The sequence below is a fragment of the Notamacropus eugenii genome, chromosome 5, assembly GCF_028372415.1.
Source record: "Notamacropus eugenii isolate mMacEug1 chromosome 5, mMacEug1.pri_v2, whole genome shotgun sequence".
Lineage (NCBI taxonomy): Eukaryota > Metazoa > Chordata > Mammalia > Diprotodontia > Macropodidae > Notamacropus > Notamacropus eugenii.
Genome location: NC_092876.1, coordinates 258,826,627 through 258,852,683, shown reverse-complemented (window position 1 = coordinate 258,852,683; position 26,057 = coordinate 258,826,627). Strand labels below are relative to the sequence as shown.

The following is a 26,057-nucleotide window of genomic DNA, read 5'->3' as shown; positions in this document are numbered from 1 at the left end:
AACCACAGGAATCCTTTCCCAAACTTAGAAAACTGTCAGCATGATTTTTATCCCAGTTAACATTTGCTAACAAATGTTCATGAAAGATTTGCTGACCATGGCATTCTCTTTCAGTCTGGTTTCTTCTTTTAAAAAAAAAGTAGCTCATTTTTAAAATTCTCAACTTAAGCACCAAAAAAACCCAACACATTTCCATATATACAGAACTAAAAATCTGCTAACTGTAAATCAGCTTTCCAAATACAGCCTTTAAAAAAAACAACCCATTCTCAAAGAGGCCCTTCTGTTAATCTGAATCATGATTTTCAGGTCTTGGTGTAGTTCACATCCTAAAGACTCTATGATTCCCAAACTGAAAATAACAAAAGCTGGATAAATCCTTTTTAAACTTCATACAAAGTCCTACCAAAATACTGGGGTAGTGTAGTACAGTGGCAGGCCTTCTTACCACTTGGGGGTCAAGAAAGACAAATCTAGCCTCTGACATTTAGTGAACTGTGTTTAGTTAAGGCCAAATCACTTAAGGTATCAGAACCTTAGCTTCCTCATGTGAAAACAGATATGAGAGAGAGAGAGAGAGAGAGAGAGAGAGAGAGAGAAGAATTTACTATTAAGGTTGCTTTTAGGATTAAGTGAGTCTGTAAAAAATACTTTGCAAATCTTAGAGTATATAATGTAATAATTATAAAGAATTACATTATATGATATACATATATTATAGTATATATATAATGTAATAATAATATGATGTACAAATGTTAATTTTTATGATCAAGGTTTACCATTCTAGTTCAAGGGGCAACATTTGGTGCAATCGACCAGAGCTAGGACACAGACACTTCAAATTCTATTGTTCTGCACAATAACTTTGCTCTGCTTCCTATGTGGTAAAGGAACAGTGACCCACATTTCATATAATACAATTGTGGCAAACAACTGCATCTTTATCTGCCTCATATTTTTAGTTCAGCAAATTTTCGCCCACCTGATGGACACTATCATGGTTAAACTATAATAATAATAAATAATAAGTTAATCTTTAATCTTTATATAGACTTACCAAGCACTGTGCTAAGCATTTTACAATTATTATCTCATTTGAGCCTCACGATATCCCAAGGAGGTAGATGATATTATTATCCTCATTTCACAGATGAGGAAACTGAGGTAAACAGATTAAGTGACTTGCCCAGGGTCACACAGCCAAGTGAGTGTCTGAGGCTGGATTTGAACTCAGGGATTCCTATCTCCAAGCCCAGCATTCTGTCTATTTTCTCATCTAGCCACCTGTGCACTCACTTCCTCACCCTGTCACAACTTCAACTAGGACTTGGGAATGTTGCCTATTATTTCTATTCCAGGAGGCTTTACTATCTTCTTGTAACATGCTAATACAAACACATTATATTCATGTTTTTCCCATTATACAGTCATCTACTTATAGCCAGAGTACTTACTGGGGAGCATTCCTAACAATCCAAATGTCAGAGTGAAAAAAGATATGGAACAAAATTAGGCTATTCTTTCAGAATAAATAGCAACTGGAAAAATGTATGCTATGAGAGTTTTATAAAAAAAACCATTTATCTACCTTTAGGGGCATGAGTCAGTGAGGTTCTTCATGTATTGAACAAGAAATGCTGAGGAATTTATTTAAATATTTGCTTGGTAAAAAAAAAAAATGCATTTTTTTCCTTTAACCCAGAAGTTTAAGGTATTCATAAAACACAATGCTACAGAGAGGCAGATTTTCGGTCAGAGTAAGTATAAAAGTCCTGAAAATGAGAGTTGTCCAAAAGTGGTACAGGAGGCTTTAGGAGTTAGTAGCCTCCCCCAAAACCTACAGGTGTGTAAGAGGAGAGGCTGAGTTGAGTTTCACTAGAGGAAAAATATTGATTGAAATTATCTGCTGGGTCTCTTACTCATTAACAAATAATGTGGCTTTACAATAACATGAATATAATGCAAGTAAATCTCACCATAAAGCTACAAAACACAGCTCTGATGCTAATCGATCTTACGTTGAAACACTGGCAGCATTATTTCTACGAAACTTAGGTTCTCCTTTAATTCGAGTTATTTCACAAGACATTACGGTGGGACGGATTAAGGCACCAATTGGAAAAGCATGGCTATGTATAGGAAAGAATACAATCATTACCTCCTTTTCAAAATGTAGTAAGAGCAAATACTAAGATCTTATTATAATTAAAATACAACCTTGTAAAAAAAAATAAAACTTTTATAACACACAATTTTCCAAGGCAAGGAAGGGAAAAGAGTAGGCCTATCATTTCCTTAGCACAGAGAACTCCTAGTATGGAAATCTCCTTCACCAACACACAATGAAAACTTACACTTCTTGAAAAATGTTTGGGACACTGTGATTTGCCTGCAATTAATCTATTAAGTATGTTTCACTTGCAGGACTACAATCAGGCAGAATGGAAGATCTTTGAAGGTAGGAACTGCTTGTCTTTTATCTCTAGCACCTAGCACTGAGCCAGATACACAGGACATGCAGAGTAAATGCTTGGTAGAGTGGAAAGACAGAAAGATTTGAATCCTGGCCTTGGAATGACTTTTTTTCATCGACAAAATAAGAGGGCTGAATGAGATATTTCTGCTCAGCATTCAACTGACTCCTATTATATCTATTATGAGATACTTATATTCAAGGCAGGTCTGCAGCTTTCTCTGAAGTTACTGAAAAAGACTCTTCCTTAATAGCTACAAAACACAGAAATAATATCGCAGTGATGATTCACTTTGAGATGACATCTGTTTTAGAATGTCACTAACAAAAACCATCAAAGCTGGGCTCTAAAATAGGATATGACGAATATTCAGAGAAAAGCATCTGCCCTGTTTAAAATGATTACATAGGTCTTTGGAAAATAGAAGACAATCTTTAAACAAATTGAGGAGAAAACCTGATACGGTGTCATGCACGCTAAGCCATTTAAATAGGATTTGATGTTCTTACAGAGTGAAGTACTCAAAAGCATACTATAATCAAGAAAATCTCATGTAACCGCTAACAGAATATAGCAACAGTTTCTGAGAATGCAACATACATAATTGCTTTGCATATGTTACAGTCTGTGTTTGGAAATGGGAAGGACAGACCCAGGAATATGCTAGAATAACCAGGAAAATAAAATGTTCTCATGATACTTTCAAAAATATTTTATTGCTTTCCAAATTACATGTAAAAACAATTTTTAACATTCTTTTTTAAATTTTGATTTCTGAATTCTCTCCCTCCTCTCCACCCTCATTGAGAAGGCAAGCAATCTGATATAGGTTATACATGTCCAATCATGCAAAACATATTTCCATATTAACCTATGACACATATTTTTAAGTTTAATCTGTATTATTAACATTTTCGCCATCACTTTCTTATCTAAACAATCCACAAAGCAATAAATCAAGGCTTGGTTAATAGCTTTTGCTGATTTCCAAGGTGTATATTCTGACACTGAAATTTTTTAAATCACTGGCCTGTTGGAGCAGGTTCCGGCATACCCCTGGGAGGCCTATTTTATTTAAAGCCTCAATGGACAAAGAGCTACATTTATATTCCAACATTTTCGCATATATAGAAACAAAATTGATTTTTAAACTTCATAAACTGGCTATGTAAAATAATCTAGAACAAATGGCTATCTTTCAGGACCTTAGTTTTCCTTTCAATAATCTTTGAAGTGCTTATTTGAAGTTGTTATTTCAAACCCCAAATTCTCTTACATTTCAAAACTGACCAGGATAACTCCCCAGCAGGGTTTGAGGCTATCTAGTCAGCAGTTCCTCCTATAGAGAATAATCAGCACCTTTTTTTCTGTAAGAAGACAGACTAGAATAAGTCCTGGGCCAAAGTGATGAGTTACTTTCAAAGATAAAGTGAAAAAAAAATCAGGTGTTAGAGATTACCACTAAGAAATAGATTTAAAAAAAGGGATAAAATGACCCCAGGAAGGAATACGACTTGATAAGATAGGAAAGCAAATGGGAGGAAACAAAGAGCAGAAAATAGTTAAGGGGAAAACAAGGTCCCTAGGGCTTAAAAGCTGTTATTTGTAATGCACTGTTTGACCTTATACTTCCCCTTCAAAATGGAAGACCAGAAATGGATAGAGCAACATAATTTAAGTACCACACAAGGTTTCTCAGGCTGCTCTAGGACAACAGTATCCTAGCTGATCTTTGCAAAGAGTTAAAGTCATAAGAACATAGGTCTAGAGCTCAAATGAACCTCAAAGTTCAAGTTCATCTAGTCTAACCCCTTCATTTTTACAGATACCAAATCTGAGGCCCAGGGAGGTTAGGGTGACCTGTCTCAAAGATCACTGAAATAATGGACATCAAAGGGAGGACTTGAACTCATGTCTTCTGACTCCAAAGCCAATATTCTTTGCAATGTAGTACTCTGTTTTGCTCTACTTCTCCAGTAAATTTTTGCACATGGAAATGAGAAAAGTCAGGAGATCAGAGGTCCAAGACCTGCCATATCTACTTCAAGCAGACTCAGTAGTATTTATTTAGTAGTATCTGTTTAGAAGTAGCTAGGAGAAACTAACTGATTAAGCATAGACTACGGACCTGGAGAGACTTTAGACACTTACTAGCAACTGTGAGGCACTGAGAAAATCACTAACTCTCCTATTTGCCTCAGTTTCTTCACCTGTAAATGGTTGTCATGATAACAGCTAACATTTTTATGATGCTTACTATGGACTAAGCACTTTACAAATATTATCTCATTTGGTCCTCATAACAACTCTGGAAAATCGGTGCTATTTTCCCCCTTTTACAGATGAGGACACTGAGTGGTAAAATAAGACACTATTTACAAAGCACTTTGTAAAAGAGCAACATGAATGCTAGCTACTGTTTCCTCGGTATTTACAATGGTTAAGGTTAAAAACACAAGGACAAAAATGACAAGTCACAGCTCTAAGGACCCTACATAGACGTTTACAACAGTTAGCAGCAAGGCTGCCGGGCTTTGTTTTCCATCATGTGTGGCTATAATTCAGCAGGCACAAGCCCTTATCAATTAGGCCTCTGAATACATAACTGTAGATGAAACATAACAGGGTTTAGGTGGCATATGCACAATGTGATCAATGGGAACTGTAAGGAGACCGCAGCTGAGATCACTGACCTCATCCGTACTTGAAGTGGTCAGAGCATCACAGAGTGGCTCTTTCCACTGCACATCCTGCCTCGTAAGTTACAGAGGTAGAGTTGGCTTCTAATACAGTAATGCCATTGCACAGCTACTAAGGTTAGGAGATCTAGTGAAAGGCGCCCAGTACACTGGTGGACCTCACATGAAAGACCGATAGGAGGTTAGGAAGGGAAAAGGAACAAGCATTTATTAAGCGCCTACTATCTGCTGGGTACTATGATAAGCACTTTACAAATATTCTCTCTGCTGATTCTCACAACCACCCAGGGATGTTGATATCGTCATCACTGTCATCATCAACAAAGCAGCTGACATTTACACAGAGCTTACTACGTACTGTGAAGAAAGACTCTACACCTTTTCATCTCATTTGATCCTCAAACCTGGGAGGCAGGTGCTATTATTATCTCCATTTTACAGGTCAGGAAACTGAGGCTGAAATTAAGTGACCTGCCCAGGGTCACACATCTAGTGTCTAAGACTGGTTTTGAACTCATTTCTCCATGCATCTAGGGCCAGCGCTCTATCCACTGTGACATCTAGTTGCCCAGGACATGAACAAGAGTCCCACATTAGGTAAGCACTGCAGGAGAGAATCTTCAACTCTGAAGAGAGTAGGCACATCAGTGAGATCACAAATCCACTGAAGGGCCGAAGATAATAATGACATAAAGTTGGACAGGACAATGTTACAGTATGACTGTACCTGACTTTACTTGGGGGGAAGGTGGCGAGGAGAAAGATACACCCAAAAAGTCAAAAACCAGATATTTTTAAATAAGCCCTTAAGTAATTTTCCCCCTGTTTTAATTCATGTATTCCACACTAAGTCACATTTTCCACAATATTAGAATCTCAGCCAAAACAGTTAAATATATTTCAATTTTTATAAAGAAAAGGCTCCTAAGTCCAAGGTAAATACACTCCAAACAGAAACCACAAAAGCTTTTTTCCACAAATGCAGATTATTTCAAATACTTTTAATAGTTTGATTGTCATGGTTATTATTGGCAGCCTCAATTCCAGGTACATCTTCACTGGCCTTTTTATTTGTCCTTGGGCTTTAATGTGAAGCCTATATCCATTTACTTTAGAAAGATGCCAATAAAACTGCCTCTCTCCTCCACCCTAATTCTCATAATTCATACAATGTCTTCTTTGGTTTCACATACACAAAAAGAAAGCCCTAGTCATAGCTGCTTGTATGTTGTCTCCCCCATCAGAACATGAGTTCCTGGAGGGCAGGGGTGGGGGGGTCATGTTTTTGTCTTCTTTGCATCCTCAGCACTTAGCACAATGCCTGGCACATAACAAGCACCTTGTAAATGACTGTTCACAAGAGATGTGTTTAGCTAGCAACACTAATAAAGCATTAGAACCTTCAAATAACAAACTACGGGACTGTTTGGTTTATTGTGACCTAACTATTCAACATCATTCCAATTTAAAATGTTTGGGGCAAAAATAAAGAGATAATTTATGCAATAAATTTCTGTTGAAATTGAACCTACCATGAAAAACGCACTACATCATTATAGTAAACAGTTAAGTACCTTGACAGCAAGGATTGGGTGTCTTTTTATTTTATTTTTTAAATTTTAATATTTTTTTAATTACATGTAAAAAAGTTTTCACCATTTTTTATAGAATTTTGAGTTCCAAATTCTTTCCCCCCTACCTCATTGACAAGGCAAGCAATTTGATAAAGGTTATACTTTGTGCAGTCATGCAAAAATATATTTCCATATTAGTCATGTTGTAAAAGAAAGACAAGAAAAATAAACAAAGTAAAAAACCCATAATATTTCAATCTGCATTCAAATTCCATCATTTCTTTCTCTAGATATGGACAGCATTTTTTATCATATATCCTTCAGAATTGTCTTATATCACTGTACTGCTGATTCACCATTAATCATCATACAATATTGCTGTTAGCATGTACAATGTTCTCCTGACTTTACTTTTGCATCAACTGATGTAAGTCCAGGTTTTTTTTCTGAAAGAAACCTGATCATCATTTCTTATTGTATCTAGTTCCTGGCAGGTGGTAGGAGATTAATAAATATTTGCTAAGTGATTGCTATACCACTCCCCCAAATAGTTCACCACCTAGTGGGCTACACAAGGTAACTATACAAAATAATCACCGTAAAAGGCAGTACATGGGAAAAACTATATGGTGTTACAAATTAAGTGCTTCAGTAATAGAGGGAAAGTGTGATTATTTCTGTCTTAAATGATCTCAAAGATTCACAAAGGATAGAGAACAACAAGGGAAGGTTTCCATGAACTGATTCAGCATGAATGAACCAAACCAACAGACACAATAATGTAAAAGCAAACAATAATGAGCAATCAAGATCTCTGGAGTCAAAAGGACCCAGATCCAACGCTGCCTCTAGCTCCAGTGCTCACCACCTGTATGATCCTGGGCAAGTCACCTAATCTCTAAGAGCCTCAGGTTCCTCAGATGAGGGAGTGAACTAGATGACCATGGAGATCCCTCCTAACTCTTGATCTGGAATCCTGGGATTCTATGGATCCAATAAATGATTATCAATGGTTCTATCCTCTCAAGAAAGAAGAGGTCTGTTAAATGTATGGAATGAGACACAGACTGTGATAGATGGTCCAAGTGTTAGCATATTTTGGATAACCGCACTTTGTTGCTATTAAGCAAGGGTATCCTGGGTGTGAGGCAGGAATCAGTGGGAAGTGGCAAAAATGTTTTGGTGTTTTTTTAAGGATCAGTCAAGTATGTTTTTAAAGTGGCATTTAAGCTGATTTTAGAAAAGTGAGTAGTTTTAAGAAGGGGAGGAGATGGAAAGGGAGAGACATGTTAGGTACTAGTCCAAAGGGAGGAAAAAGCAATGTGCATTCTGGGAATTAGGCAACTGGCTGGAGCACAGGGTTCACATACAAGGAAAGTGACAAGTTGGGTTCAGATTGCACATTTGACTTGAAGCAACGGGGCACATAATATGGGAAGCAAAATACTTTAAGAAGGCAAAGTCATTTCTATTTGAAATCAAATAGAAAACATATTCTTTTGGGAAGATGTAAAACACCAAACCACTTCTGAATACCAAAGTGAAATTATAGGAAGACAAGCAAAGAAAAATACAGAGCTCTTCCTGTTTAATAGCGAAATTAATCTTTCTACATGCTAATGAAACATCTGAAAAGAATTTCAAAAGGGAATTCATTATATAGACAAAAACAATGCAAATTATAACTATATAAAATAAAATATAACTATATAATTTTGTAAACAAGGGAATACATTGATCTAGGAATTTGTGGACTGCCAAACAAATAACCTTTTAAAATCTTAAATATTGGAAGAACACTGGGGCCAAGGACATTTAATTCAAAGTTAAAATAAAACAACAGCTCTATAGTCTTACTTCCAATGTTTGTGCTAAGCAAACATAAAATGGACAACAAATTGTCAAGGACATAGCTTCTTATGCTTTCCAAAGGCTGAGTAAGAAAATGAAAGGATAACAAAAAAGTGTATATACACTTAAAAACATAGAGTTCTTACGCTCTCAATATTATTTTTTTAAATGCCATACAAAGCTCATCTAAAAATCTATTTAACATCCTATATTTGAAATTATTTATGTTACTTACTGGGATTCAGAAGTCCCACTAATCACATTTGTATTCTAAGATACCTTTAATGCTTAAAAAACACAGAATTTCTTTTACTGGAGTTCAAGGGGAGTTGCCAATAACAATTTTCTCTTCCCTTCTTTCTTGAAGACCCCTGAATATTATAGGATCCTAGAGTACTTCATCAAAAAATGTCCTTTCTAGTCTGCTGATCCATTCTTGACCAGGATATGTCTTTTTCAAGCCTCTTCATGTGTCAAAAACCACCTCACTGCCCCAATCTAACTTCCCCCTTGCTGGCTAAATTACCACTCCATCCCTTAACAATCATCTTTACATTCTATTTCTGGGTCAAGGTTTCCTGAAGTGGTCAGAATCATACCTATCTTGCCCCAGGTCCAGCAGACCTGTTATTTGAAGAGATTTTAAGAGCAGAAGAATGGCTTTTAAGGGTAGGGTCTCCATAAATCCTTGTTCAATAAGTTCAACAAAGTATCCAATATATTTTTATGGTAAAGTTGTAACTAGGGCAGGATGATAAAAGCTTAGTGCAAAGTGCCAAATTTAGAGGGCATGAATTTTGAGGGTGCTGAGAGTACTTGAGGTCCTTCAGGAGTATAGAAACAAAAAAAAGCCTAGTTTCCCAAGTTAAAGTAAGAAGCCACCAATTGTCAGACTAAAATGAGCAGCTCATATATTTCAAGTGCGATTTGCGGTACTTGTCTGGGGCACAGAAATTCTAGTTGCACCTCTGTGCAATTATTTGTATGGGTTAATTCTTCATATCCTAATTTACTGGGAACAGGAAAAAATCTTCTAATAACTGTGCTGCCTTTAAAACTCTTCCCTCTCTCCCTCACCCAGATACTCTTCCCATTTCATTTAGGTATAATTCATAAGGATTATTATGCCACAGGTCACTCGCCAGAAACTTCCCTGGTAACAGTCTGTATGATTAATGACCAGTCACAAAATCTATGGTACAATGGGAAATATGCTGGCACAGGCCAGAGGATCTGCATGCCAAGCTCACATCCCATACTCACTCCCTTGTGACTTCAGGCAAGATATTTATCGTCCCTGAACCTCAGTTTCCTCTTCTATAAAATAAAGTTAGATTCACCATGAGATCCCCTTCCAGATCTAGATCTATGAACCAATGTAGTCAACATTTCTCCTGTGATTTTCTTATGAAAAGAATTTGAAATTTGTGAGAAGGGTAATATATTGGAAAGAATGGTGGATTAGGAAGAGGGCCCTGGATTCAAATCCCACCTGTAATATTTACTATTGTCACCATAGGCAAGACTCAATCTTAGTCTTCTTATTGGTAAAATAATAACAGTGTTATGTCAGAAAGTTATTGTGAGGATCAGTGCACAGAAAGAGCTTTACAAATCAAGTCAACATGCATCATGTGTTAGGAACTCTGCTAAGCAGTATAGTGCCATGTAAGTAGGAGTTATCATTATTATTGTGCAAAAGACCAGATGAATGAAGGTTCTTCATAACCTAAGGGTGGATCCTTGATCATGGCTGCCTAAACAGCACCACAAACTAGCTACACGTCAAGAGAAATGGTTATTTAATTGATAAACAGTCAAAGGATATGAACTGGCAGTTTTTAGGGAAAAAAACATAAAGCTATCTATAGTCATATAAAAATGCTCTAAATCACTACTGATTAGAAAACTGCAAATTAAAACAACTCTGAGATCTATCAGATTGGTCAATATGACAAAAAAGGAAAAATGGCAAATGTTGGAGGAAAACATGGAACACTAATGCACTGTTGGTGCAATTAGGAACTTATCTAACCATTCAGGAAGGCAATTTGGAACCATGCCCAACAGGCTATAAAACTGCACATACCCTCTGACCCAGCAATACCACTTACCAGGTCCATATCCCAAAAAGATCAAAGAAAAGGGAAAAGGTCCTATACATACTAAAATATTTATAGCAGTTCTTTTAATGGTAGCAAAGAATTGGAAATTGAAGGGTGCCCATCAATTAAGGAATGCTGTATGACTATAATGGAATATGATTGTGCTGTAAGAAATGACAAGCAGGACAGTTTCAGAAAAACCTGGGAAGACTTATATGAACTTATGCAAAGTCAAGCGAGAAGAAGCAGGAGAACATTGTAAGAGTAACAGCAAAATTGTAAGGATGATCAACATGAAAGATTTAGCTACTCTGATCAAGGCAATGATCCAAGATAATTCCAAAGGAGGCTATCCACCTCCAGAGAGAGAGAGAGCAATGAACTGAGTGCAGATTGAAGCATACTTTTTTCACTTTATTTTCCTTGTTTTGTGTGCATGTGTTTTCTTTTGCAACATAACTAATATGGAAATTTGTTTTTCATGATTTAACATGTATTACTGACATACTGCTTAGATTCTCAAAGAATAGGGGAACAGAAGGAAAAAGAATTTGGAACTTAAAAATTTTTTAAATGAATGTTAAAAAAATTTAACTATAATTGGGAAATATTTAATGAAATAAAAATATTTTTAAAAAGAGAAATGGATATTTACAATGTATCATTTTTTTAACTGCAGAAAGGAAAGAAAGGTTAAATGATTCAACAAGTTTGGCTGAAACCCATTTATTGATGTGCAGGTCTTATAATAAATAATGAAGGGGGTGGGGGGAACGCTCTCCACTCTTAACATCACAGTGTGCCAACTAGATCAAAAGCACAGATAAGAAAAACAACAGCCAGAAAAATTTCCATTTATTCACTTCTTATTGACACATTCAAATATGCTCACAAGGCTAAGGAAATCTAGTGTTAAGATATATCAGAACATCAAGACCAGTGCACAAAATAGGCTGTAATTTTTAAACCATAGTCCTGATGGGCTGGAAATAGCCACTAAAGGTCATCAGGTCCACTGCCTGACCTCTGGTAGTGAAAATGGAAAATTATTTACTCTGGGAACACTCATATTTTACTGCTGAGTCACAATTCAGATAATTCCTAGATTTCTATGTCCGTTCTTTCTCTCTCCCCAAGCCTTCCTTCTACCTTTTTCCTAATTCTTTCCAAGAAGGTCCAAAACAATCCATGTGAGAAGAAACAGCAGGCAGAAATAAAGCATTCAAAGGAGAAATGGGATCATGGATGGCCAAGATATTGAAGAGGTAAAAATGGACAAGGACTGACAGCTGAGTAGCCATGTGAGGTAAAGGGGGAGAAGGGCAAAAAGAAGCCCAAGATTTCCAACCTAGATGGCTAGGAAGATAATGGTAACATCAACAGAGATAAAGGAGTTACAAGTGAGCTGAAGAAATGTGGGGGAGATTATGGATTCCATTTTGGAATGCCAAATTTAAGGTTAAGGCAGGACATCCAAACGAAACTGTCCAAAGGGCTACTGGAAATGCTAGACTGGAGGCTCAAGGGAGAAACAAACATGAGAATCATCACAACAGAGTTGAAAACCTAAACCTTGGGAATTAAGTGAAATTGTCAAGGGAGAAAACATACTCAAGCAGACGGAAAGAGACAAAAGGAAGAGGAAGACTATGAGGCAGGAGGAGGGGAAAGCTAAAGCAGAGGAGAATGGAAAAGAATCATCAGAGAAGACCAGATAGAACAGAAGCCAAAGGAGGAAAGATCATCAAAGAGGAGACAGAAAACAGTGTCAAAGGCAACAGAAGGGTTGACAAACCCAAGGAATGAAAAAAGGCCATTGTGTTCAAAGTCAAATCAGCTTTCATTGCAACACTGTTCAACAAAACTGGCATTCTTTGATACCCATAATATAGGTGAGACTATAAATAGAGAAATTCATCATGCCATCAGCAAATATGAATATGACACATTATAAACAAGACATATTTCATACTAAAAAATCTGAGATGATTCCATTTCCCATTACATGTCAACATTTCCTCAATTTTGCAAGACTATTGTGTAGAGACCAAGAAACATCAATGATTTTTCAAATATCTTTTTTTTCCACTTGTCAAGTCAATAAAGTGTATTCTATCCAAAACTCTTTCCCTTCAGAACTCCAAGCACTTACAGCAGGCACTGTGACTCAGCCTGACACCAAGTTTTATTTTACAACACAACAATGTATCAACACACAAATCTCAAGTTATCATCAGGGTCGGCTATCATCAAGTCTTGGGTTTAAGCCACTTTGCCAACTTAGCTGTTCTTTGCTGTCAAAATAAGTCACTTCCTAGGTTTTAAAACATTGTTTCCAAAACATTATAAAACTTATTTTAGTAGATAAGATTTAGAATGCAGCCCTTGATGAATATCATGGCTAATAATTCCATTTTTAATATAGACTCATAAAGTTATACATGTATCATATATAATTTTGCTCTAACCAAAGACACCAAGAAATAATAAACAATACTCTACCATAAAGTCACCAACCTAGCTGGTGTCATACAGAGTCAAATATCTGAGACAAATAAGGTTCAATCCCTTCTCTACATTCCATATCTCTAAACCCTAATTCAATGGAGCATCTTAGTAATTTCCCACAATTTTTACCTTTTAGGAAGATAATAATTCAGTTGAGTTCTACTCCTATGAAACTAACATTATTTTTACCTAGTACCATGCAGTAATAATGGGCATTTAGGTAGCACAGTGGATAGAGCACCAGACCTGAAGTCAGAAAGACTTATCTTCTTGCGTTTGATTCTGACCTCAAACACTTAACAGCTGTGTGACTCTGGGCAAGTCACTTAAGCCTGTTTGCCTCAGTTTCCTCATCTGTAAAAATGAGCTAAAGATGGAAATGGAAGAACATTCCAGTCTCTTTGATAAGAAAAACTCAACTGGGTTTAGACAAAGAGTTGGACACAACTGAAACAACAATAACAAATGTAGTGATGAGACTGACTAATGATACAAACTGAGGGGTGTGTGTGTGTATATATATACACACACACATACATATATATACATATGTGTATATACATGTGTATATGTACACATGCACATACATACACATATACATACATATGCAGAAACATACACACATGCGCATAAACATACATATATATATATACCATTGCTGGCTTTCAGAGGCTTTTCTAAGTCCCATTTTTAGGGCACATTGCTTTCAACAGCTTGGCTCTTCCAACTTCAGGACTACAATCATGGATCTCACTACTGTTGCTCAAAGATCAACTGACCTTAGCGGTCAACAACATAGAATGAGGATTGCTATTCAGAAAGGGAAGGCAGCAAAGTATAGCGAGCTTGGGAATCAAGGAGTATTGGCTCTGCCACTAATCTACCGTGTAAACTGAGAGCAAGTCACAACTACCTTGGGCTTCATTTTCCTTTTCTATAAAATTATGTTTTATTAAATGATCTCTCAGATTCCTTCCAGCTCTAACATCTTCTGGCTCCACAAGCCACCAAGAAGTATTTACCTGCCAAAGCCCAGTTATTTCAGCTCCTTAAGAAAAGAACATAGGATCTTTACAGCTCCTTCTCTATAGATTAAATTCCATCCATGAATTCAGGGGACAGAATGCTGAGCCAGTCCTGAAGATAGGAAGACCTGGATTCAAATAAGATACTTACTAGCTGTGTGACACAGGCCAAGTCACTTAACATCGATTTGTCTCAGTTTTCTTATCTGTAAAATGGGGATAATAATAGCTCCTACTTCTCAGGGCTATTATAAGGCTCAAATGAGAAAATAATTGTAAAGTGCCTAGAACAGTGCCTGACACATAGTAAGCATGATATAAGTATTATTTATTACTATTATTATTATTGGGGTAGTGGTATACTTCTTAAACTGAAAGTGAGGGCAATAAAAGAAATGTCGGTCAAGTAGCAACAGTAATTCTTATTTGGAGGGAAATCCTTTGGTCACATTCCCAGTAATACAGCAGGGCACAATGGAAATATTTTTCTCTTCCAAATCAGTGTCTATTAATTCTTACTCCCACCTATAAGTTTACTGCAGGGAGGTGGCACAGTGCTAGACCTGGCATCAGGAAGATATTCACTCAAATCCAATATTCCTTAGCTGTGTTACCTTGGGCAAGTCACTCCATCTCCATTCACCTCAGTTTCTTCATCTGTAAAAAGGATATAATAATAGCACCTACCTCCCAGAATTGTTGTGAAGATGAGATAAAATATGTAAGGTACTTTACAAGCCTTTAAGCACTACATAAATGCTAGCTAATATCATCAGTACTATTATAACTAGCAATACTTAATGTTACAGTCAAGCAAGGCGCCTTACCTTATTTTCATTTATTTACTTTAAGGAGCCTTATATTGAACCAAATCAGTTCTCAAATGGTATGAAACTATAAACATCGAAAAGAACTACGGTACCATTCATTTAAACTCTCTTAGCTCAGAATGGTGCTTCTGTTAGTCTATAAGGTATGAAGTCTATCTCAAGGGGCACACAGGATCAGACTGGGCATGAAGGAAGACAAGTAAGCCAGCCAATTTTCTAGCACACCCCTAATCAGGTGTTTAGAATTTATAAAAACTCTTGGGATTTTTATTAAGCGCTTCCAATACACCAGACACTATGCTAAGCACTGAGGCTTACAAAGTAAAAATCTGATGATAATCTATTCTGGACTAATTCATATATTCACCTATAGGAACTGAAACAAACTGCATCTTGAAACTCTTAACAGCATTATTTTCTTTTGTCCTCCCAACAAAGGAGTGTATTTTCAGAAAATAATAGTAGAGATGTATAAAGCAATGTTTTGCCCAAGGTCAACACAGTTTGTTAGTGGCAATCTGGGAGTAAAACCCAGGTCATCTGGCTTTCCAGCCCAGAGCTCTTAACTATACCACTGCCTGAAAAGATGCCAACTATTGACCTAATTAAGTCTTGATCATCCAATACAATTTCCTGCAATCAATGAAAAGCCAAAGCAGAGAGATGGATCTCACTCTTCTGTGACATGGCAGAGAGAGGACAGTTCCATAATTCTGCAACCAGATCATCCAACTGGGTCAGGACCATCTTGGGGTCCACCCTATGTGTCCTAAGCATTGAGGAGATTGAGAAAGATACCAGAGGCATTTGGGGCTCCTCTGTGGTTTCCCAGATCCCTGGTCTGCAAAGGCTATATGGCTAGTTGCTAAAGTTTCTTCTTAGATGCTAAAGTTTCCCTAATACTTCCTAAAGATTGTCTTCTTTTGGGTGGTAAAGGCAGGTTAGAAACCCATATGATAGATGTGAGGATGAAACTTAAAGTACAGGCAGCCATCCATTCACTTTTTCATCCATCCAAGTATAACTGAGTTGTACTTGAATACAGCTTTGAAACAATCAAGAGAATAACATGGGATAACAGATGGTGAGCCTTAGAATCAGGAAGAATTGGGTTCACTTCCTGCCCTTGACCCATAGTAGTTGGATAAGCATACATTAAGTTCTCCGTATCTCAGTTTCCTCATCTGTAAAATGATTAGGTACTTTCAGTGTCTAATTCACAGGGTCAATCAATGCAAGGCTCAAATAGAAGGTATCCCAAAAGTCTTAGTGCAGTTTTAAAGCATCTCTTTTTAATGCTGTATACTGTAGATGTTTTTCTGATCTGAATCAGTGAAGTATTTTCCACACTATAAGTTCTCCATACAAATGAAATCACAGTGGTGGATGAGAGAGAGAGAGAGAGAGAGAGAAGGAGGGAAGGAGGGAGGGAGGGAGGGAGAGAGAGAGAGAAAGGGAGAGAGAGAGAGAGAAAAGGAGAGAAAGAGAGAAAGAGAGAGAGAGAGAAAGAGAGAGAGAGAGAGAGAGGACACTTAAAACAAAAACAGGAGCCATTATACATTTGCAAATTAATGAAATGCAATCAGGTATCACCTGTGTAATGTGGGATACAACAGAAGGCATGCATAATTTTTTTGGGAGGGAACTATCAATCAGTAACAAGAATTTATTATGTGTCTGTGTGCTAGATGTTGATAGAAGAATAAAAATGGCCCAGTCCATCCCTCAAGGAGCTGACATCCTATTAAATAAAAGTAAATACATTATTTATTGAGGTAGAAGAGGGAGGGGGCTAGCAAGTAGAGAGATCAGGAAAAGGCGTCATCACATAAGAGCTTTGAAGGAAGTTACACTTGTCATTAGTCACAGTATTTACTCCCCAGAGCACATGCCCTAGAGTTTTCTATACTCATCGCCCACTGGAGAAAGGAGTCAATATTCACTGATTAAAGTTTCCAGGATGATCAAAACACACTGCCACAATTCCTGACAGGTGAACATATGAATCAATGCAGAATAGATCAACATCTAATTTCTGAAACATGCTCAAAGATTTTATGAACTACAGCCAGATATATTAGTGCCAGGAAAATCAATGAGATGGAATCCAGCAAAAAATGGGATCTTAGGTTGAACCATCAGAGCATCTTCAAATAATTACAAAGCAAACTACTTCACGAACAAGGGATGCTATGAATCTTCACTGACATGCCACTTTTCCACAATAAATCAACAGTTAAGACTGAGGCAGGCACATGTGCCAAACAGCGTGGTAAAAGAAATAACAAAGAATAAAAACATCTGAGATGGAAGAAATTTTTTATTTTTTCATTATAATATCCCCCAGACATAAGAATATAAAATGAAAAGGAGAGGTGATCATAGTCATTAAAAGTTAAGTATTTGAAAATATTTTAAGGGGAGTTAAATTTCATTCCAAGTTGTAACCTGAGGTTCTCTAAACAGAAAACCATGCATATGTTACTTCATGTGGTGTCCAAGTCAAAAAATCAAATCCACATTATAATAACTCTAGAGAAATGAGTACTCATTGAAGACCGTGTTCACTTCTCTTTTCCCTTAAGGAGACAAATCCCTTGCCAGGGCTCACTTGCACTTAAATCTCACTCTGATCCTTCCCAGTGAGTGCGAAGTACAAAGAAACATGGAGTCGGCAAAGAGTAACTGCTGGGAGGCTCAAAAAATATTTAAATGAGTGCCTACCCCTGCCTGGATTTGTGCCAGGTATTGTGGGAGATAAAACCATCCCACCTCTGACATTTTCCAGCTATGTGAACAAAGTACTTAACATCCCTGGGCCTAAGTTTCTTCACATGCAAAATGGGGAGATTACATTCTGAAGGATTTTCCAATTCTACAACTATGATTCTAATGGACAGAACAATAATAACAACTAACATGTATATGGTACATTATAATTATATTGTTTTACATATGTCATCTCACATTTGTGCCTTACAACCCTGAAGTCTTCCTGACTTCAGGCCCAGCACTCTATGCACTGAGCCACCAGCTGATGCACACAGGTTTCGAGGCTTCTTGATCCTATCTCTTCTCCAACACATCATCTCTGCCTCAAATTTATCATATTATAGTTACAAGTTATCAGTGGTTCAGTTTAAAATTCAAATCTTCAGTGACTCTGCCCCTCAGTAACATTTTCCATATTCTAGTAACACCTTAATATAGAGAGATATATACATACACACACTTGTCTAAGATCATATGCATCGAGCCATATCGAATTTCTGATTTTGTTTAACTGACGCTTCATTCAACTCAAACAAAATGTATCTAACATTACAGTTTATCTGATCTCACAACACTGCCAGCATCAGTTCCTGGTTTTTGTCATTCAATGTTAAATCAACACATTTCTATGTCTATTTGTAAATGCATTAGCATAAATTTAAACTATTCTATATATACAGAGAAATGTATTTTTAGGGCAAACTTGAAAATTCACACCTGTAGGGAGTTGAAAACCCACTCCTCCTGGACTGAACTGATTTGGAACACTGCCCTTAACCCAAATATTCAAACTTTTAACTAGACAAGGAGGTGGCCTTAATAGGACTTTCAATTTCCAAATAATCCAAACAGACTGACAATGTAATGCCTGTATCACAAGGTATTATTTCTACCCATATTTGCTTGTCCAATATAACTTGCCATCATACCTCTGCAGTGCTTCTTTCTTGATTTAGTGCAACTAATGAATTCAAAGAAGTGTTTGCAAATATATTTGAATCTGCACTATTCAAAATTATAAATATATAAAATATACTAACTGGTTCCATCTCCATAGAAATATACAGTGCCAATTCGTATGACGTAGCCACTTTATATTCTAGGTCACATTAATCACCTAGCCTCATAGTGGCATAATGAATAGAACACTGGACCCGGAATAAGGAAGATCGAGATCAAATGAGGCCTCAGACACTTACTAGCTGCATGGCCCTGGGCAAGTCACTTAACCCTGTCTGCCTCAGTTTCCTCATCTGTAAAATAAGCTGGAGAAGGAAATAGCAAACCACTCCAGTATCTCTGCCAAGAAGAGTTGGACATGACTGATCTGACTGAATAACAGCCTCACAGAATCACAGAATAGTGGGTTGGATTGGCAGCGGAGGCAGGGATCACCTGGGGAACGGTGTGAAGAACTTTATAGCTCAACTTTATGCTTTATTTTTCAGATGGGGAAACTGGATTTCCAAGAGATGAAGTGATTTCTTCCAACATAAGGCTACTAGTAAGGAGCAGTCAGGTCTTAGCCTCAAGTAGAGTAATGCCCAGGGCACTGGTCTGACCTGCAGATCATGGACAGAAATACTCATCACCACTCACGTGGCCAGGATCTCAAACCACATTCCCTTGTATATAATTGATTTCTTCTTTAGGTTAACAGGCTATTGTCAATGCCCATCAATAACTTCTAATACTTTTGTCAATGACTCTCCAGTCCCCGTCTCCCTTCATCTTAGCTTTGAACTTAAAATATACACACATTGGACAAATGCAGTTTTTTTTAAAGGTAACTTTTCAGGAATACATTTGAATTTGCAGACCACATAAAGATTTCAAGACTAGAAAGAGATTTTACATAAGACAGTTTCCACTACTGACGATCTCATTATCCTATTAAAAAAATCAATATGATATATGTGCCAATTGGTCCTCTTATCAATTACAAAATCTTCCCAACCTGAGAAATAAATTGTGCATCTCCAGCACAAATTTGCCTATTAAACTGGTAAAACTAATAACTGGCACATACAGTTCTCTAACATTTACAGCATATTTTACATATATTATCTGACTAGAGCTACATAAATACCCAAAGAGGGTGAGTCAAATAGTTCCTATTATTCCATTTTACAGATTAGGAAACTGAGGCTTGGAATGATTGACTTGACCACGCTCACACAGCTTTAAGTGTCTAAGGTAGGATATGAACCTAGGTCTTCCTGACTCCAAATTCAGCACTATTGATTTGGTACTATGATAAGCTGTTCAAAAAAGAAAACAAAAAAATACCCAACATCATATTATGTATATTTAAAATGTTAACTTACATAACTTTAAGAACTTACAGATTCATCAAATTCAGGGGTTATTAAGAAAGGATTCACAGACCCCTAGAGACTTCAGGTGTTACATAAAGTTGAATGAGAAAAAAAATTACATCTTTATTTTCACTAATCTTTGGTTTTCTTTGTAAGTCTACCTTACTTTATACACTTAAAAACATTATTCTAAGACAGAGTCCATAGGCTTCACCAGACTGAGAAAGGGACAAAAAATTGTGAAGGATTCCTGATCTAATTCAACTCTCTCCTTTTTACAAAAAGATACCTGCAGACCCCAAGGAGACTAAGAGATATGGCCGACTGCCAGTTAGCTAAGCAATGGCAAGCTAAACTCCAGAACGCAAAAGTCATTTCACAAAGAAGACAGGGCTCTAGATTCTACTTTCCCAAAAAAGACTATGAGAGACTCTATGAGGAAACAGTAGAAACTGGCCAGGATGTATCAGGTTCTAGAACACAGAAAGGGGAGGATGAATTCTACAAGCCAGGCAAAAAACATCTCTCAGAAAAACAAGAGTCCAAAAGGACGATGATGTTTAGAATTCTTTTGCAACACGGACAACTTAATTCAGTTTCATTTTCTAGTCAACTACTTTTAAAAACCATTAAAATATTCCTTTCTCCTTAAATAACAGAGAAAGAATATTTAAATGATCTTAAGAAACAGCAATAGTTGTCCTTTACAAGGAAACCTTCCTGATATGAGCTAACCATAAACCTGGAAGAAGTTATTGAGGTCTTGGTTTTCCAGAACTGCACAGGTTTGTCAAAGGTCAACCAAGTCTCCAAGCAAACAGCGTCTGTATTCACTGCCCATAAGAGTCAGCCTTAAAAGAAAGTGGGTAATTTTATCTATTCTGAAGGTGGTATTATTTTCTTAAAACAATACAATGCATAGGAAATGTCCATAAAAAGGGAGTAAGACATAGTTCTAGCATCCCTAATATATTACTACTCAAAGGTAATAGATAATCTCAGATCATTAGGTAGACCTGTTTAACTTTTTTAGGCCATACCAAATTCTTTTGGGCTATCTTTTGAGGAGTAAAATGAGAAGGGGAGTAGAGTGGAAAGAACTATATTTAGAGTCAGGGGAGCTGTGTTCAAAACCTTCCTCATTACTATCTGTAAATCACTTAATCCATCTCAGCCTCAGTTTTCTCATCTAAAAAATTAGAGGGTTAAAGATACAAGTTCCTAAGGGTTTTTTTTTTCTATCATGGACTCCTTTGGCAAGCTGGTGAAACTTATAAACCCCTTCTCAAAATAATGTTTTTAAGTGCCTAAAACAAAACATGAAGGATTACAAAAGAAACTATTTTATACAAAGGATAAAATTATAAAAATATCTAAAAAAAAAAAAAAAAGCTCAGGGGCCTCAGGTTCAGAACCTCTGCCTTAAGGTTTTAATCTTCCAGCTCTAAATGTGACCTTACAATCTTAACAGTAGTGAGGACAGTGACAAAAGGCCAGTGGATGTTGTAATTAGAGGTCAATGATGATGTACAGATTCAAGAGTGTTGGGAAATCAAATACAATTCAACAGTCCACATCAAGACTTGTCTACAATTTTTGTCAGTTACGTAAAGTTTCTAAATCTCACAATCAATAAAGTGTTGACTGAATACCTGTTATGAATTAGGGGCAGCTAGGTAGCATAGTGGATAGAGTGCTGGGCCTGAAGTCTGATTTCAAATTCAGCCTCAAACACTTACTCCCCATATGACTCTAGGCAAGAAACTTAACTTTGTTTGCCTCAGTTTCTCATCTGTAAAATGAGCTGGAGGAGGAAATGGCAAACCACTTCAGTATATATGCCAAGAAAACCCCAAATGGGATCACACAAAGAGTCAAACATGACTGAAAAATACAGCAATTATGAGTTCAGACAAGGGAGAGAAAGATACCTATAATTATCAGGTAAGTAAAACTAAAACAAAGTAGTTTTCTGAACAAATGCCACATGAATAACATTTTAAAACATTTCACAAGTAAGATCCTCCCCCATCCCACTCTTTTATTTTCAGTTGTTGGGGTTTTTTTCCCCTTTGAGTTTTTGCATTATTTCCACTATCTGAAAATTAAAGACTTAAAAAGGAATTTAGTCTAAAAGCAAAGGCTTATCTGCAAGTAGAAGACAGATTCTAGGTTTCCTCCAAAAAGCACACAGCTTTCATATAAAGTTCCATGTTTCTATGATTCAATGGACTAAGCCTGAATCACAGTTCCAATTCAATTCTAATGAGATCTGGGCTGAAGTAATACTTAGCCAAATTTTCAGAGCATGGTCAGTGCTGTTTTTAAGCTGGTCTTGATTTAAACTGAATGGTCTTGATTTAAACTGAAGTCAATGCCCAAGTTTTTTCCTAGGATGTCTCATGTAGACCTTATGGTCTAGAGAGTTTTCCAAAAAATTAGAAATTAATCTTGTAGGGGCAGCTAGGTGGTGCAGTGAATACAGCAAGAGCCCCTGAGGGGGGACCTGAGTTCAAATATGAGCTCAGGCCCTGAGTAAGTCTCTTAACCCCAACTGCCTTGTCTCCCCGCCCCAATATATGTGTGTATGTGTATATATGTGTATATGTATGTGTGTATGTGTGTGCATGTATATCCACATGTGTGTAAACATATATGTATATATTTATACACACATGGACATGTGGGCATACATGCATATACATGTGTATATGTATGTGTATATATGTGTATACGTGTGTGTGTATAATCTTGTGTCTCACAAAACTAAGACTCCTATGTAAAAGAGACAGAGTGAGGCTTTTTTAAAGTGAATGTGGCTAATTTCACCTCTTCTGTTTTCAGATACTGTAAAGACAGAAGGTGGGACCAACACATTGAAAGCAAATTCATCTCGCAAATATCCTCAAAGACTGAAAAGTTATCCCAGTAATGGAGGAAGGGAGGTACTGTGTAGGCAAGACTAAAATGTTGGTGATATGTCCTATGTGGGCATTCCAAGGGTAGGTACTCTCAGGGCAGAGAGAGATAAAACTCTGTTCCAGAGTTTGAGTTCTTACATTCAAAGCTTGATTTATTCAGTAGAAAGAAGAATGAAGTGAGCGTGGAAACTGGAATGCAGAATGAAATAAAGATAAAAGACAGAAGAATGAAATGTGACAATCCAGACAGGTAAGAAAGGTGGAAATATGGTGGATAAGCAAGAGTTAAGGTACCCAGGAACACAAGCATTTTCATAAGTATCTCTGAAAAGGAGAAGCATTAATAATGGTGGTTGTGAAGTCCTGTCCAACTCTTCATGGTTCCATTTGGGGTTTTCTTGGCAAAGATACTGTAGTGATTTGCAATTTCCTTCTCCAGATCATTTTACAGATGAGGAAACTGAGGCAAACAGGGTTAAGTGACTTGCCCAGGGTCACACAGCGAGTAAGTGTCTGAGGCCAGATTTGAATTCAGGTCTTCCTGACTCCAGGCCTGACACTCTACCCACTGTACCATCTAGCTGCTAACATTTATATAGCGCTTACCACGTGCCAGGTACTGTGCTAAGCATTTTACAATTATCATCTCATTTGATATTTACAACAACTCTAGGAGAAAGGGATTACTTATTTTCTCCATTTTATAGAAAAGAAAACCGAGGCAAAAAGATGTTTAAGTGACTTATTCAGGTCACATAGCTAGTAAGTATCTGAGGTCAAATCTAAACTTAAGTCTCCCCGACTCCAGGCCTGGCTCTATCCACTGCACCACCTAGCTGCCCCTGCATCATACCCTAGAAGCCCAACACAACTGTCAGATGTGGTAGCTCATGTCCTAGATCAGGAACCAGGGAATGGAACAGGTATAGTGAATCTCTTTCTAAAGATTAGCCTTGATTAGCATAAACATTCAAGCATAAAGCAATGGATTTACTTCACAATAGAGGACTGAATAAACTGATGATTCTAAAGAAATTTTTTCAAATATAAAGTTAAACGAAATTTTGTCTAGTCTTGCCAGCACACCTGGAGGACAATTCAATGAGTTTGAAACAATTATTCACAAGTAGGTTCTTTTTTTTTTTTTTAATGTCTAGTTTCATACAGAACAGTAATGTCATTTAGGTACATATCAAGGGAAGCAAATAAATACTTGGAAATGGACCATCTGCTCCAAAAGAAATACTTTTATATCTATCAAAACCAAATGAGAGAATCTTCAAGCTCACAAAGTAAATCTGCCTCTTGCTATGACATCATCTATGACTCTACCAGGCCCTTTTAGTCAGCTGTTAATGAGTGCCAGGCAACCACCTAAATTCCAGAAAACAAATGCACTGTTCATCAGCCTGATAACTTTAAAATATTCCTCAACATAAGCCCCTGGCCAATTCTTTCTTTTTACAATAATCACATTTGCCAAACAGCTGCCCATTGATGTTTTCAATTCCATGTCAACAGAGGAGTCATGAAAACTAGAGGTGATCTGGGTTTTCAAGGAAGGGGGTGAACTCCATTGATAGAAACACCTCTGCCCTCCATAACCTATAACCCTGCCCCAGACTGATTGGTAAATATTCTAAATAACAATAACTTCAATATGGCACTTTATGGATTATAAAACATTTTATAAATATTATCTCACTTGTTATTATTCATATTTTATATATGAGGAAATAAGTTCAGAGATTAAGGGACTTTCTCAGATTACAAAGTCTGTAAATATCTGACGGTGGATTTGAATCCAAATTTTCCCACCTCAAAATCCAAAATTCTAGCTACCTCTTCAGTCAAATAATACGTCACACATAGTCAACGAAATTCTCATCTTCAAGAGACTTCTCACTTTAAGGGACTGATAAGAGTTCAAAACATTAATTCTAGATAAAAACCAAGTAGCACGCTAAATTAGTAGCTAGGGAATCCTTGGGTATCCTGGGAAAAATCTAGGCCATTTTTTTTTTAATTTTTCCCCTTGTCACCACCTTGCAAACAAGAGAACAGATACAGAAAAATCAATCCTAAAAAAAGCTAAGAGGACATCAACACTTCGCCAAAAGAAAAACCAAAAATACTTAGATCATTATCATTCTTTGAGCTCTTTCTTTGAAAAATTTTTCATCTTTATTATTTCTAATCTCAAAATTAGAAAATGTAGGGGTCCAATTCCTGATCCCATCACTGATTTATGGCATCCAGAAACACTACATTAGTGTTATTTTAATTAAATCAGAATTATTATTTAATCAGAAATGAAACCAAAACCATCACTGGTTTAACCCCCTTTGGAGGAGCTTGGGCATTTCTTTAAGACATTTATGAAGAGTTTATTTTGAGAATACAGATAAACAGAGAGGAAGGGTAGTGTAACGGATAGATTGCTAGTATTGGAGTCAGGAAGACTTGGTTCAAACGATGCCTCTCAATACTTGTTCTGTGACCATGATGAAGTCATTTACCCTCATCTGTCACATGGGGATAATACCTGTGAGTTCCTACCACAAAAGACTGCTCTGAGGCTCAGATAAGTTAATGAACATAAAGCACTTTGTAAACTTTTAAGTGCTATATAAATGTTAGTTATTATTAGGGTTATAAACTCAATCCTGTGGCATTCCTTATACAAGAATTATTTACTCTGAGAAATAACTCTCTTCTGTCTTACAAACAGAAGAACTAACAGCCACACAAGTGACCGCAGCATCACAAAGAAGCAGTGTGCACCTGGGTCTCTGTGTCATTTGCAAATTCCTTGACTTCTCTGTGAAGTAGAAATATGCCAAAAATTGAATAATGTCTCTACAGCACTGAAGAATTTCTCTCAAAAATGCGCTGTATAAACTGAAGGTAGCATTGAATCCTCTCTCTCAACCTCCACTGCACAACTCTCTATGCCTGGAGACCTTTCTCAGGCCAA

At 36.9% G+C, this 26,057-nt stretch overlaps 1 protein-coding gene across 4 annotated transcripts in view; it reads right to left on the bottom strand.

Moving 5' to 3' along the window:
- Window positions 1-26,057, bottom strand: part of MYO1B (myosin IB) — a 210,525-nt gene that overhangs the window by 112,921 nt on the left and 71,547 nt on the right. The window lies entirely within an intron of this gene.